Source organism: Mauremys mutica, chromosome 4 (assembly GCF_020497125.1).
Source record: "Mauremys mutica isolate MM-2020 ecotype Southern chromosome 4, ASM2049712v1, whole genome shotgun sequence".
Classification (NCBI taxonomy): domain Eukaryota; kingdom Metazoa; phylum Chordata; order Testudines; family Geoemydidae; genus Mauremys; species Mauremys mutica.
The window spans coordinates 98,724,759-98,737,999 of NC_059075.1; the positions used below are offsets into that span (position 1 = coordinate 98,724,759).

Below are 13,241 nucleotides of genomic sequence, written 5' to 3' on the forward strand. Positions count from 1 at the left end.
TAAAAAGCCTGAGAAAATCAACCTGGAAAGGTAGGTTAGCTGCTAGTTATTCTCTGTCCTTGTAAATGGTATTGTGAAGGGTCTGGAATAATAAATATTAATTTTATTTATAACACCTGTGGTGCCGTACAATAATTTAATATATTTTAAAAAATCTTATGAAAACAGGACTATAAAACTACAACCAGAATGATAAAAGACACGTAGCCCTATAACACAGAACAGAAATAAAGAAACGATACCGGCTTTCATCGATGAGGCTTGTGAAACTGAGAGCCTATGATTGACAAAATTGCAGATCACTGTAAGGGGTCACTGCATGTATTTTAGAACACTGAGACACAGATCCTCTAAAGTATTCAGTTTCCTATCTTGCCTAAATACTTTTGAGGAGTTGTCCCTGTCAAAAATATTTAGGCTTTGTCTAGACTAGCATGTTCAGTCATGTTGTAACACTTCTGTACAGCTTCTCACCCAATTGCAAACACTAAAGCAGACACTTAACAAATGTTTATTCCAGGGCACAACTCATTTTGTGAAGTGTCTATATTAGCATTTACAGTTACTATGATTAACATGTTGGTTACAAGTTAATTGGCAATTAACATGCATTAGTGATGGCCTTTTGCCACTCATTTATGGTTTTATGATAAGTATGAGCGAGGGTGGCGAGTTTGCATGTTGTTGATTTGTGCAGGTAGCAAGTAATATGTGTATGCTGCAGCGAGGGGCTGTGTGTGGTGGTTGCACTGATTTGTGTCTGGGTAGTAGTGCTGGGGGATTCTGTGTTGATTTGTGTGGGTGGAGAATGAGTGATACGTGCTGCAGTGAGAGGCTGGGTGTTTTGGGGATTATTGTGTATGCTGTTTGTGTTGTGCTTTAAGGTTTGTGCTGGCAGTACGTGGAGTGGCAGTTTGACCAAGGAATCCACCACAGGCGCAGTCTCCCTGATGCAACCTGGTGCATGCAAATTAGCTGCAGAGTAAGGATAGTGATTGGCTGAATTACTTCTGCTATTACAATGGTCTAGAACTCTTGGCATGACATAGGTAGCTGAAAACCACACAGGTGTAACACGTAAAATTAAAATGACTAAGAATTTAAAAATTGGATGGTGACAGACTGTCAGTCTTTAACCCTATGTTCACCCCTTTTTCAAGACTATGATAAATTTTGTACAAACTCTGCCTTGCAAGGTATCACTTGCAAACTCTGAATTTGCTAATCATTATTGTCCTGGTAAAATGTGTGGCAACATAGTATGTAAAGTTAAAAGATTCTACTGTATGATGTTACTAAGGGTTTGTCTACACTAGCACTTTACAGTGCTGTAACTTTCTCACTCAGGGATGTGAAAAAACACCCACCTGAGCGCTGCAAGTTTCAGCGCTGTACCGTGGCAGTAGGGTGACCAGATGCCCCGATATTATAGGGACAGTCCTGATTCTGGGGTCTTTTTCTTATATAGGCTCCTATTACCCCCATCCCCGTCCCAATTTTTCACATTTGCTGTCTAGTCACCGTACGTAGCGGTGTAGGCAGTACTATAGCTCTGGTAGCCACACTCCCAGCACTGGTAGCTACTCCGCTCACACAGGTGGTTTTTTCAGTGACATTACCTCACAGCCACGTTAAAGTGCTGCCACCAGGGCTCGTGAAGATGTGCCCTAAGACATATTTTAAATCTGTGGAAGCAACCACAAACTAGTTCCTCAAAGACAAAAAATCCTCAGCCAGGTGTCAACAAAATCCAACCATCACCTTGTTAGGTGGCCATTCTTTGGCAGGGAAAGGGGTGAATGAGAAATTTACATCTTGGCAAAGAAACAGCAGGAGGTTCCCATCCCCCCAGACTTTCTGTCTCCTGAACCCCAGCTGGAGATGATTCTCAAAGAGGAGGAAAGTATAAGAATGGAGAACCGAGACCTCAAGTTATTCCACCCTTTCTCTCTACCCATGGCAGTCACAACACCTGAGGAACAAAGAAACAGCTTTGGACTGAGGGAGGGATCCTGTCTGAAAGGAATTCAGCCAGTGAAGCTGCTGAAGCATGTAGTGAGAGAGACCTTTTGCTCTGAATTTACTTAAGCTTGTTAAATTGGGTATTAGTTGTGTTTTACCTTTTATTTCTTTGTAACCAAATTCTGACTTTTAGGCCTCATTATTTGTAATCACTTAAAAATCTATCTTTCTGTAGTTAATAAACTTGTTTTATCATTTTATCTAAACAGTGATATTGGACTGAAGTGTTTGGAAAACTCTATTTGAGACAACAGGATTTGTACACTTTTTCTATTAATAAAATAACAGACTTTATATGAGCTTGTGTTATCCGGGAGTGGGTTAGGCAGTACAAGATTCACATTTCTGGGGGAAAGTTTGGGACTGGGAATTTGCTGGTGTTGCTCTGCAGTGTAATTCAAGAGTGGCTGGCCATAGCACTCATACAGTATAACTGGAAGTAATTTACATGGTGGAAGCTGTGCATGAGCAAACCAGGAGCAGTTGCTCTCACAATGAACCAATGTAAAAGGCACCCCAGGCTGGAGAATTGAGGAGATATAGCTGTTCAACAGTCTAGATTGTACCCTTAGTAATGTGTCACAGACAGCAAAACCCAGTTATGTTTTAATTTGGTGATATTCTGAATAAAAGGAGCCCTCAAACAGGCTTGTAGCAGTTTCCATTGCTTCACACTGACACTACAGACATAAAATAGGCTTCAGAGTGACACACAAAAGTGTTAATCCTGAAATCGTACTATACAGATCATAAAACTCCAGACCTTAATGCAGAAGGTCAGGACTGACAATTGCTTGGAGAACTCAATGACACCTAAGAGTCTAGAATAGAGGCTGCCTGAACACAAGTTATAAATTATACATAATATGTCAAAACAGTATTATAGTTAGCCATTGAAAAATTAAGAAATGCTAGAATTAAGGTTGTCTGTGCAATTTTATTTCAGTTCCCTGGTCTATGTATATATTATGATAGCTTTGGCTAACACTGCATAGAAAGTCTGTGGCGGAACAAGAAACAGAATCCAGCTCTCAAAGATCCCAATCTAGTGCTCTGAACACAAGAAAATATTCCTTCTCTTCTTGCAACTCTTTGCCTCATTAGATGTCTAACCTGTGCACTAAATGTGGCATGGGTCCTGTGAAACAGACAGAATATGATTATGTAAAGACTATATAGCGCATATGCACAGTGAAGATAAAATAAGTTTGCGCACACATCCTTAATACTGGTAGTTCCTCATTTCTGAGTCCTTGACTTTGCAACCTTAACTTTCTTTCAACATAATTTGTATACGTAATTTCCTAGGGTTTTATAAAGCAAACCGAGAAGAAACAGAAGTTATCACATGGAATCAGACTGATCCTTTGCATGGATCATTAATAGGATTGTAATGCATAATTTTCAAATCAACAGCACAAACCTCCACCAGTTGAGCTAAAGGAGAAACTGGTAGCAGTACTTGGCTGTTAACCTCTATGTAGACCAGCAGTTAGAAGGAGGGGAGACATGCATTTTTAAAAGTATCTTACACAACTATTTGCTAGACAGCAAAGGAATGTTGGGAATCAAGAATCATGGGTTTCTATTTCTGGCTCTGGAGGTCACTATGGTTTCAGACAATACTGCCATGCATATAGGTATGGTACATTCATTCTGAAAGTCAGTGTAGCTAAGTGGATGAGAGTTGGCTCTCCCATGTCAGAGACTCTGGCCAAATTCTAGATCACATTTTGGCCTTTGTATGGCACTTCAGCTTTTTTGCACAAGAAGCTGAGGCTTGTTAGTTCTTCTCTGGGGTAATACAATGCTGCTAGTTTTGAGATTCCCTTGCAAATAAGATACAAGTACAAGACCAAGGTTATCATTGCCATAGGCGGCTGCACCTTTAACTTCAGTGTAGTTACACCCAGGGGTGAGCTGGAGCCGGTTCGCACCGGTTCGCATGAACTGGTTGTTAAATTTAGAAGCGGTTTTAGAACCCCTTGTTAACTGGCTTCCCTGCAAGGGAAGCTTTGATGGGCTCTGGCCGGGAAGCCTGTAATTCCTCCTCCCGCCAGGAGGGCGCTGCGCTGTGCTGCGGGAACCATGTTGGCTGCCTCCTGGCCCTGTTGCTGCTGCTCCTTGGACCTCTGGCCATAGGGGTCCTGCTGCTGCCTGGTGAGTCCCCGGCTGCGTTCTGCTGCTTGGGCTGATCCCAGCCGCTCTCCCAGTGTGAGTACCGCCCCCCCCCCACGCCTTCCCTGCCCGCAGCCAGCCCCTGCCCGCAGCCAGCCCCTGCCAGCATCACCTGCCCACAGCCAGCCCCTGTTGCAGCCAGCCCATGTCACACTCCCTGCCTCCACCTAGCCCTGCCCCACGCCCCTGTCTGCAGTCAGCCCCACATCCACTGGTGCCTTGCAGTTCTCAGGGCAGTAACCCTACACACCTGTTTCAATGAGGGGGGGTAGGGAGCAGCTGGGACCCACACATGCACACCCTAGGGTGACCAGACAGCAAGTGTGAAAAATCGGGATGGGGTGAGGGGTAATAGGAGCCTATATAAGAAAAAGACCCAAAAATTGAGACTGTCTCTATAAAATTGGGACATCTGGTCACCCTAGCACACCCCAAAGGAGTGGCGGGGACCCACACATGTGAAAAGGAGCTCATTTCTAGTTCAGCCCCATCTTTTTAAAAAAGAACTTTAGGTAGGGTTAACATACATCTGTATTTTCCTGGACATATCAGGCTTTTCAGTTCTTAAATCGCTTTTCAGTTCTTAAAAATACCTCCCAGGAAAATACGGACATATGGTAAACCTATTGGTACAAAAAATACATGCTGTGGCACATCCCTTAAATCAGAACCGGTTGTTAAGATTTTAGCAGCTCATCACTGGTTACACCTGCTTATGAGAGCAGTGATAATGACTCATAACCCTTTGTGCTTTTTTACCATGCTAGCAGTCATACTTTTTCTCCCAAACACAAGTGGAGAAAAATATGGCCATTGTACAATGTTCAGTTTAATGTTTAAATCATCTTTAATAATGAACATATGAGCACTGCCAATCCTTGCATGCTATACAAAAGAATCTTATTAACCAGTTTGGTTACACAACAATTGACATTTTTAAAAAGTTTTATTTTCCCTGATATTATTGTTATAGATTGTAAACTGTATAAGCATGAACCATCTTTCTGTCCTGGGTTTGTACATCTAGCACTGTGTGGTTCTGATCCATGACTAGGGCTCCTGGGTGCTACAGTAGTACAAATAATAATACATTCTGGTGAAATTTTGCACTGTGATGGTGCCCAGAGTGCCCTTTAGAGTGTGTGACATTTAAAATAGACTGTGGGAAGGTTAGAAAATAATGCTGAGAAAGTGCATAAGATTCAGGATGATCCACGTTAAGTTGGCCTACTCAGCACTATTCCTGAATATGTGCACTTAACTTAGCAAAGGATGGTTAAAGACCTAAGTGAAATTATTTTGGTGGTCTTGACACAGTTCAAAATGAATACGCTGTACATCACGGAAAAAAACCATCTCAACTGGCAACCTTGTTAGCAGAAAATTGTACTGTTGGTAACTGAATGAGTAGGACAGCACTGAAGAACCAAAAATGCAGCACGTTCACAAGAGCAGTGCTGTTTAGTCAGTTAGCACAACGACCATATTTGTGCTGGTACTCCACCATTACAGATGCACTGTTTCTGGATAACTATTCCACAGATCCCAAAATAGCTTCCTGAAGCAGTGGCTTCTGGAAGATTTTGAAAGGCTTTCTAAAGTCAGATTTCAAAGAACTCCTGGGGAAACATGTTGAGGTCCCTGGAGGGTGTGGCTTCAAGCATCCTTGACCCCTGTGCTGTAGAGTTAAGAAGGTATAGTAGGCACTTAAGTAGTGGACTGTGGGATAATTAATAGGAAGATCATTTTCACGGTTAAGATAATTATGCCAGAGATCCTATACAAACTGCATTACACTGGTGGATTTGGCATGAGAGACAACCACTTCTTGGGTCAGCCCACCTCAAAGCTGGTCTAATTCAAAAGGTGGAGCAAGCATCTGTGCACTACAGGGAATGCATGAGCAAATACAAGATATGTTACAGGCATATTAGGGGTGAATAGCACGACGAATTTCTCCAGCATAGACAAGGCCAACAAGCACAGTGAATCATTCCTTAACTCAGAGAGACCACCTCTAGAGTTAAAAAGCAGAGAGAGATTAGTGGGACGGGGTGGGAAACTTACACTGCCATGGCATGGTGCACCTGTCCTGGGAAGAGGATTGTTTCAGGAGCTGTCAGCTTGCCAATAAATTCACAAATTTTTTTTAAACATCCTCAATCAATAAGTCAGTAGAGAAAATATTGGGAGAAAAGATGTTGTAAATCTTTTATGAAGACCAAAAATAAGGGTGAACGGGTTGCAGCTCCGGTAGTAATTGGCTATGGCATTATTTGCTGAGCATGAAAGTTGTGAATTTGAGGGTTCTTTGTCAGCCCCTACCTGCTCATGCTGAAGCATGCCAGGATGAAACTGTTTTCCCTAGGTCTGGCCTGAATACGGAGAAGCTGAGCTGAAGGAGGAAATGAGACAAACTGAATAAGACTGGTACTGGCTTGGTAGAAAGACTGGAACTGGCAGCTAGGGAGAAAAGACTGAAAGTAGCTAGGCAGAGAGATTAGACTGGAAGGGGAGAGACTGGGAGCAAGGGGTAGACTGAGACTACGTGCCAGCAGGGAGGGGAAGGGACTAGGAGCAGCTGAAGAGAGAGGCTGGGACTGGCTGGACAAGAGAAACTGGGAGCCAATGATAACATTGGGCAAGCCACCCAAAACCAAACTTTTCACAAGTGGTCACTAATTATGTGTTCCTCTTTGGTTGGGTGTCCAGTCTGAAACGCAAAAGTGATGAGCACCCACAACTATAAGTCAATAAGGGAATGTCTAGAGTGCAATTAAACATGTGTGGTTGGCGCATACCAGCTGACTCAGACTTACAGGGCCCACACTAAGGGTCTGCTTAAGTGCAATGTAGATGTTTGGACTTGGGCTGGAGCGTACACTTACCCAGAGAGCTGTACTTTGTCCAAAGAAAGAGCTATGTAATGCTGAGTACTCTGAAAAATCAGGTCCGAGACATCTCAGTTTGGACACCCAAAATTAGTGAATGCTTTTGACCTTAATCTCTTTGAGCCTCAGTTCATCTATAAAACAGATATATTACCACTTTACCTCACCAGGGTATTATGAAAATAAATTAATGTTTATGAAGTATTCAGATTCTACAGATACACACATGCACACTAAATCAAACGTGAGTAGACCCAATGAAACATACAAGATTATTCATGTGATAAAGCCTCAGTTCAGTGAACACTTAAGCATGTGTATTAGTTTATAAACTAAACCAGAATAATAATTCTTTAGCTAGTCTGTTAAAAGTAAAATGTTATTCCACAACTATCAGAAAGGCAATTTATATGGACTGCACTAAACTCTGGGGATAGTGCTCATCAGTAAAATAAACTAAGTAAAACATTAACATTATCTATATGGTATCCTTTAATTAACATGAATTTATAGTATTTCACTGTATCATCTTAAGTAAATAGTTTTATTTTCTTTACTGATTAAGTTGAAACACTCTGCTTTGAAAATAATACTCATTCTTATTGCTCTAGAAAATGTGAGTCTTGGAGGATTAAGCCCTCACAGAATTAAATGATTAAAATGAAATCTAAAAAGCTAAGCCTTTAAAGCATGCTTGTTTTATTGTACCTTAGAAATTCTAAAAATATATCTTGATAACCAAAGGCTCATTTTATGCAGATACACCAAATGCATATTCCTGAACTCCAGGAAGACAAACTATTTAAGATAAATAAATTTAACTTTTTATTATATACCTGAAACAACATGACATGTTATTTCTAGTACAGAAAAAACTCCTCTAATTCAATGGGAGATTTATAACACTGGAACCAAAATTTTGAGAAATATCCTAGAAAAAGTATTTTATTTACAATTTAAAAAGAAACCAAATTCCTATAAAAAGAATCATTTGAGAAGTATGTCACACTTCACAAGTTACTAAAGATTTAAAATTTGCATTATCTTAAAATTTAAGCCACAATAGATTTTGAATATATAGAACACTGGTAACTGCTAGGTTTTCTAAAAAAGCCTTAATTTTTACAAGATGACCCATTTTAACAAAATCATAAAGTAGCTTAATTGTGAAAATATATTGTAATATATTGTATAAGTAATGTTTTTTCTATAGTTAGATCTTCTAACTGTATATGATGCTACAAATTCTAGACAGAAGAAAGTGCTAAGAAAAGAGAAGTAATGCTATTTTAAAAACATAGCTGTATGTTATTTTTATGAGCAGAGAAAGTCTATTTTGGTTTATCTGACACAATGCAGGGACCTCATCTTGTGTTAGTGAAGCAGAATGTATGCTTATGACACTATAAATACTACTGCCAGAAAAGCATTTTCCCCACCAAGGAGCTGCTTCCCAACTCTCTTCAATGCGGGAGACCCCTTCACGGGGGAGATTCCGTTTAATGCTCTTTTGTAAATCTTTCCCTCTTAAGCATGGAGTAGTGTTTGTGTTATTGACAGATTTAATAACTCTCTCCTTCACTGTCACTGCAGCAAACCTCCTAAAAGTGACTTAAAGCTTCCAAATCGGCTCCAGATGCAAGTCATTTTTAAGAAAGGGCAACTGAAGCAAGCTGGATAAATCTCCGTTACCTATGGTAGCAATTAACACACCCCCAGCCCCAAAACCTGCAAAATTTTATTTACTGGGGGTAACTTTTGGAAAAGGCAATTAAGAGTCCAGGGGACTAGGGAGACTCCATCCCTTAGACACGGCAACACTAAAACAGAAACAAGCGAACAAGGTGTTTGCAATAAGCCCCTTTTGCGTGAACACCACGACCGGGCCTGCATCGCAATACAAACAAACTCCGAGGCGTGTGCGATGGGCGCCTCCTCTGCCCCCACATCTGCGGCTAGAGGCGGCGCTGGCGGGACGCCTGCCCGCGAGGCAGAGGGGCGCGCAAGGGGAGGCAGCTGCTGCAGCGCGCGCGGGGGAGCCGACACCCGCCCGGGCCCAGCGCCGGACAGGGGAGCGACCCCGCTCCCTGAAGGACGCAGCGCGCCAGAGGCGCCTTCCCTGCGAGGCGGGGGCCAGGGCAACCCCCCGGGGAGCGGCGACGCTCAGCCCCTGTCCCGCGGAGCGCGGGCGGACCGGGGGCAACCGCTCCGGCCTAGCCACCTCCCCGAGCCCCCGCCGCATGTTTGTCATGGAGCTCGGTAGCGGCGCCCCGAGGCGGCGGCGCCAGCGGGGAGGACGCCGGCGCAGCTGAGGCGGCGGCTGTGGAAAGCAGGATGGGGGAGGGGAGGAAAACGTACAAGGCGGGCGGGCGGCAGAACCGCGGCTTTATTAATGTCACTCGGCGCTGCCCCGCTGCCGCCGCTCGCTGGCTGCCCCGCTCCGCTTCCCCGCGCGCGGCGCGGAGGGGCCGGGCCCGGCGGGTCGGCGAGGCGGCCCCAGCCGGAGATGGCGGTGGGTAGAATAAGGCACACTGGGTAAAAACACATTTATATACTAACCTCGCCGAGAAATTTTCCAACAATTCCTCCGTCCGACCACCATGCACCAGGACAGGAAACGGCCGCCTCAGCGCCCGCCCGCTCCAGCGCCGCCCAGAGCCGTGCGGGCCCCGCAACCAGCATTCGCCAAGCCGCCATTGGATAGCCGGCACCACAAACCACCGCCCACACACTCCATTGGTCGCCGGAGGCCCAGCGCCAACCCTGATTGGCTACGCGCCGCGGGCCCTGGTCCCCGCGCCACGGACTCTCAGCTATGCTGGGTTCGGGGCCGCCAGCGACGCCATTTTGTATCACGGCCGGCGGGGCGCCTGTGCGTCAGAGAGGGAGCGAGCGAGCGAGCTGGGCGCCATTTCCCCGCACAGTCCGGGGAGAAAGACGGTAGTTAGCACCGCTTCAGGGACTCCCAGCGCTGGGCTCGCTCCGGGGCGCTATGGCGGGCGGAGGCCTGCGGCTTCTCTTATTCATCCAGCCGGGGCGGACGCGCTTGCAGAGAGGCTAGTCGTTTTCCTGCCAGCCCCATGGGTCACCCGGTGCTACAAGGGGGGGCACAAGGCTGCTGCGTCCCGGGCTGCTCCCAGGCCAGGAGCCGATCCCTGCCGTATGCACTGTGGAGCATCAGCCTGCTGCTCCACCCACACCGGGGAGAGCTCTAGGCGCCCCCCGCGCGCGCGCACACACACACACGCAGGGAACAGCCTCAGCCTAGACCTCTCCACTCACAGGCTCAGCACCCTGACCCCCATGCCGCGCACCTCCGGGGAGAGCCCCACTTTGGCTTCCCCTCCCCCATGCAGCCTGGAGATTTTGGAGAACCTTAGCTTAGCCCCTCCTACGCATGGGCGCTGCAGCCTCACACCCACGGGGGAGAGTCCCCACCCACTGGGCTCAGCCCCCTCACTTCCACATGGGGGGAACCCCAGCCTGACTTCTCTCAGCTGCAATTCTTTGGGCCACGGCCTTTTCGTACCAGCCCAGTAGAGGGTCCTGACCCCCCCCACCCCCCCCGTTATCGGGATGTAGTCCCTAACTGCTCAGGGACTCCAGCTTGGCTGGTCCTCCTGTACCCGCTGATAGGAGCCAGGCCCAGACTTTATCTTTCCTTGACATTAACAACAGTGATAGGGGAGATGAGCTGTATAGGAGAGCTGCCCTGCAAAGGGACCTTGTCTGTTCTGTCCCCATTCTGGCTGCTGGCACTTGTAGTGTTGGACTAGAACAGGTTGTCAGGTGAAAACTGACTAACAATGAAAGGGGAAGAAGAGAAGGAAGGTCCTTCCCACCTACTCTGTTTATTTTCTTTACCTATATTTTTTTTCTTGTCACAGGTTTTAGAAATTCAGAGAATAGGATCCCATTTTCACTGTCAACATATAACTCTTACAAACTTTAAATTGAGGTGGTAATAAATATGCTAGCAATTATTAGTTTATTAGGTTTTTACCAACTCTTTTAGGCACACACTGTGGTGTCTCCAGTTATGTATGTACAGTTATTTTAAACAAGCTATTCAAATTTTAAAAGATTGAAAAATCTCATTTTTGGATCCTTCAAACAAATGAGAAAAGGAACTAATTTTTAACTAGTTGTAGTTTCAAAGCCATTTAATAAGTTACTTGATTAGGGAAAATATCCATGTTAACACACCACTAAGATTGGGAGATAGAAAATTTTCCCCTACTAATAAACCTTTGCTTTCAAAGAGATTATAAAATCTATAATATGTCATGGATATTAAACATTTGGACTGCTTTCCATAACACCATGCCAAAAAGCTATAGCTAAAATAAGCTTTTTAAAAATCCTCAGGGGTTTTCTACACATTGCCAGAATAACACTTAGTTGTTCCTGAATAACTACACCCTCAGAAAAGTCCTGAGTGTGTATATGACAATTGAATAAATGGATCTACATGTTTACTCTTCCATTAGGAAGAGATTTGTCCTTTTTCATTTCTTCATTGGAAAAACAACACTTGTTTCTAGATTAATAAACTTTGGTTTGAGCATTGGCCTGCTAAACCCAGGGTTGTGAGTTCAATCCTTGAGGGGGCCACTTAGGGATCTGGGACAAAAATTGGTCCTGCTAATGAAGGCAGGGGGCTGGACTCGATGGCCTTTCAAGGTCCCTTCTAGTTCTAGGAGATTGGTATATCTCCAATTATTACCTTTTTTATTACCTTTATTAATAAACTTATGTTTTGTTATACACAGACATCTAATTAGTAGTAAATGTAGAGTCTTATTCCTGGGCAACTTCGTGTCTCTCACAAATTCATGTGGCCAAAAAATAATTCAGATAGGGGTTGTTCACCTAGAGCTCTATCAAATCCTATGGCCTGGTCGTCTTTGTATTTGTTCTGGATAGCTGTTCTTGTCTCTCCTCACTCTTCTTTCATTAAATTTTTCTAGAGCCAAGGTGGGTGAGGTAATGCCTTTTATGGGACCAACTTCTGTTGGTGAAAGAGATAAGCTTTTGGGGTACACAGCTCTTCATCAGGTCTTGATATTGCCTCACCTACTTGGTCTCAGATCCTGGGACCAACACAGGTAAAACAACACTGCAAACATTAATTTTCTTCTCCTTCCCCATCACATGTAGTTGTGTTAAAAAAAAAAAAAGACCAAAAACACACCTTCATTTTCAACCTAAAATAAGATATACCTGCTAGTTGCTGCACTCTGCTAGTCAAAATCCAGACCAAGGTTTTTTGGTGGTGGGTTGTTGTGTTTTGTTTTTTTAATTTTCCCATTCTACACCACCCTTTTTATAGTTTGGTTTAATGTTTTTATGTAATGTTAAGTTACATAAAGCATTCATCTTGAAAAATCCCAAAGTACCAACAATTGATATATGTGCACAGAAATAGAGAAGACTTTGGAGTGAAAATTCACATGACATTGGGGGACCTGACAGATGCTAGCTGACACATATCACAACAGGAGGAAGGGGGGAAATTTTGCCTTAGGCCAACCAACCAAAAGCCTCATCTCTGTACTTTGGGACCCTTAACATCCACCCAGAACTGGCAGACCCTGATTAAGACCTCATCCAAAACAAATTTTATCCAAGTTGTTGCAGTATCAAATCCTTTTTTTAAAGTACTTCCAGACTGTGTCAAACATACATAATTAACTGAGTTGAGAATTACTTAGACAAGTTAGATGTCTTTGGTCAGTAGGGCCTGATGAAATACATCCTAGAATACTTAAGGAACTGGCTGAAGAGACCTCTGAGCCATTAGCAATTATTTTTGAGAACTCGTAGAGACAGGAGAGATCCCAGAGGACTGGAAAAGGGCAAATACAGGACCTATATATATAAAAAGGCCAATAAAGACAACCCAGGGAATTGTAGATAAGTCACCTTACCTTTAGTATCCGGAAAGATAATGGAGCAAATAAACAATTTGTAAGCACCTAGTAGATAATAAGGTGATAACATAGTCAACATAGATTTGTTAAGAGCAAATTTCAAACCAACCTTCTACCCTTGACCGGGTAACATGCCTGGTGGATAAAGGGAGAAGTAGTAGATGTGATATATGTTGACTTTAGTAACATGGTTTTTTAAACTGTCTTTTGTGACCCC

At 43.9% G+C, this 13,241-nt stretch overlaps 1 protein-coding gene across 2 annotated transcripts in view; it reads right to left on the reverse strand.

The window, feature by feature from the left end:
* The window catches only part of ZNF143 (zinc finger protein 143), an 84,267-nt gene extending 74,485 nt beyond the window's left edge, over nucleotides 1-9,782 (reverse strand). Inside the window, exon 1 of one of the 2 annotated variants that reach the window (XM_045016401.1) lies at nucleotides 9,651-9,782. The gene's annotated coding sequence lies outside the window, so the exon portion shown is untranslated. Of the gene's footprint in view, nucleotides 1-7,088; nucleotides 7,414-9,650 lie in introns of those variants that run through there. The other variant, XM_045016402.1, reaches the window with a different exon arrangement.
* Nucleotides 9,783-13,241: the final 3,459 nt, after the last annotated feature.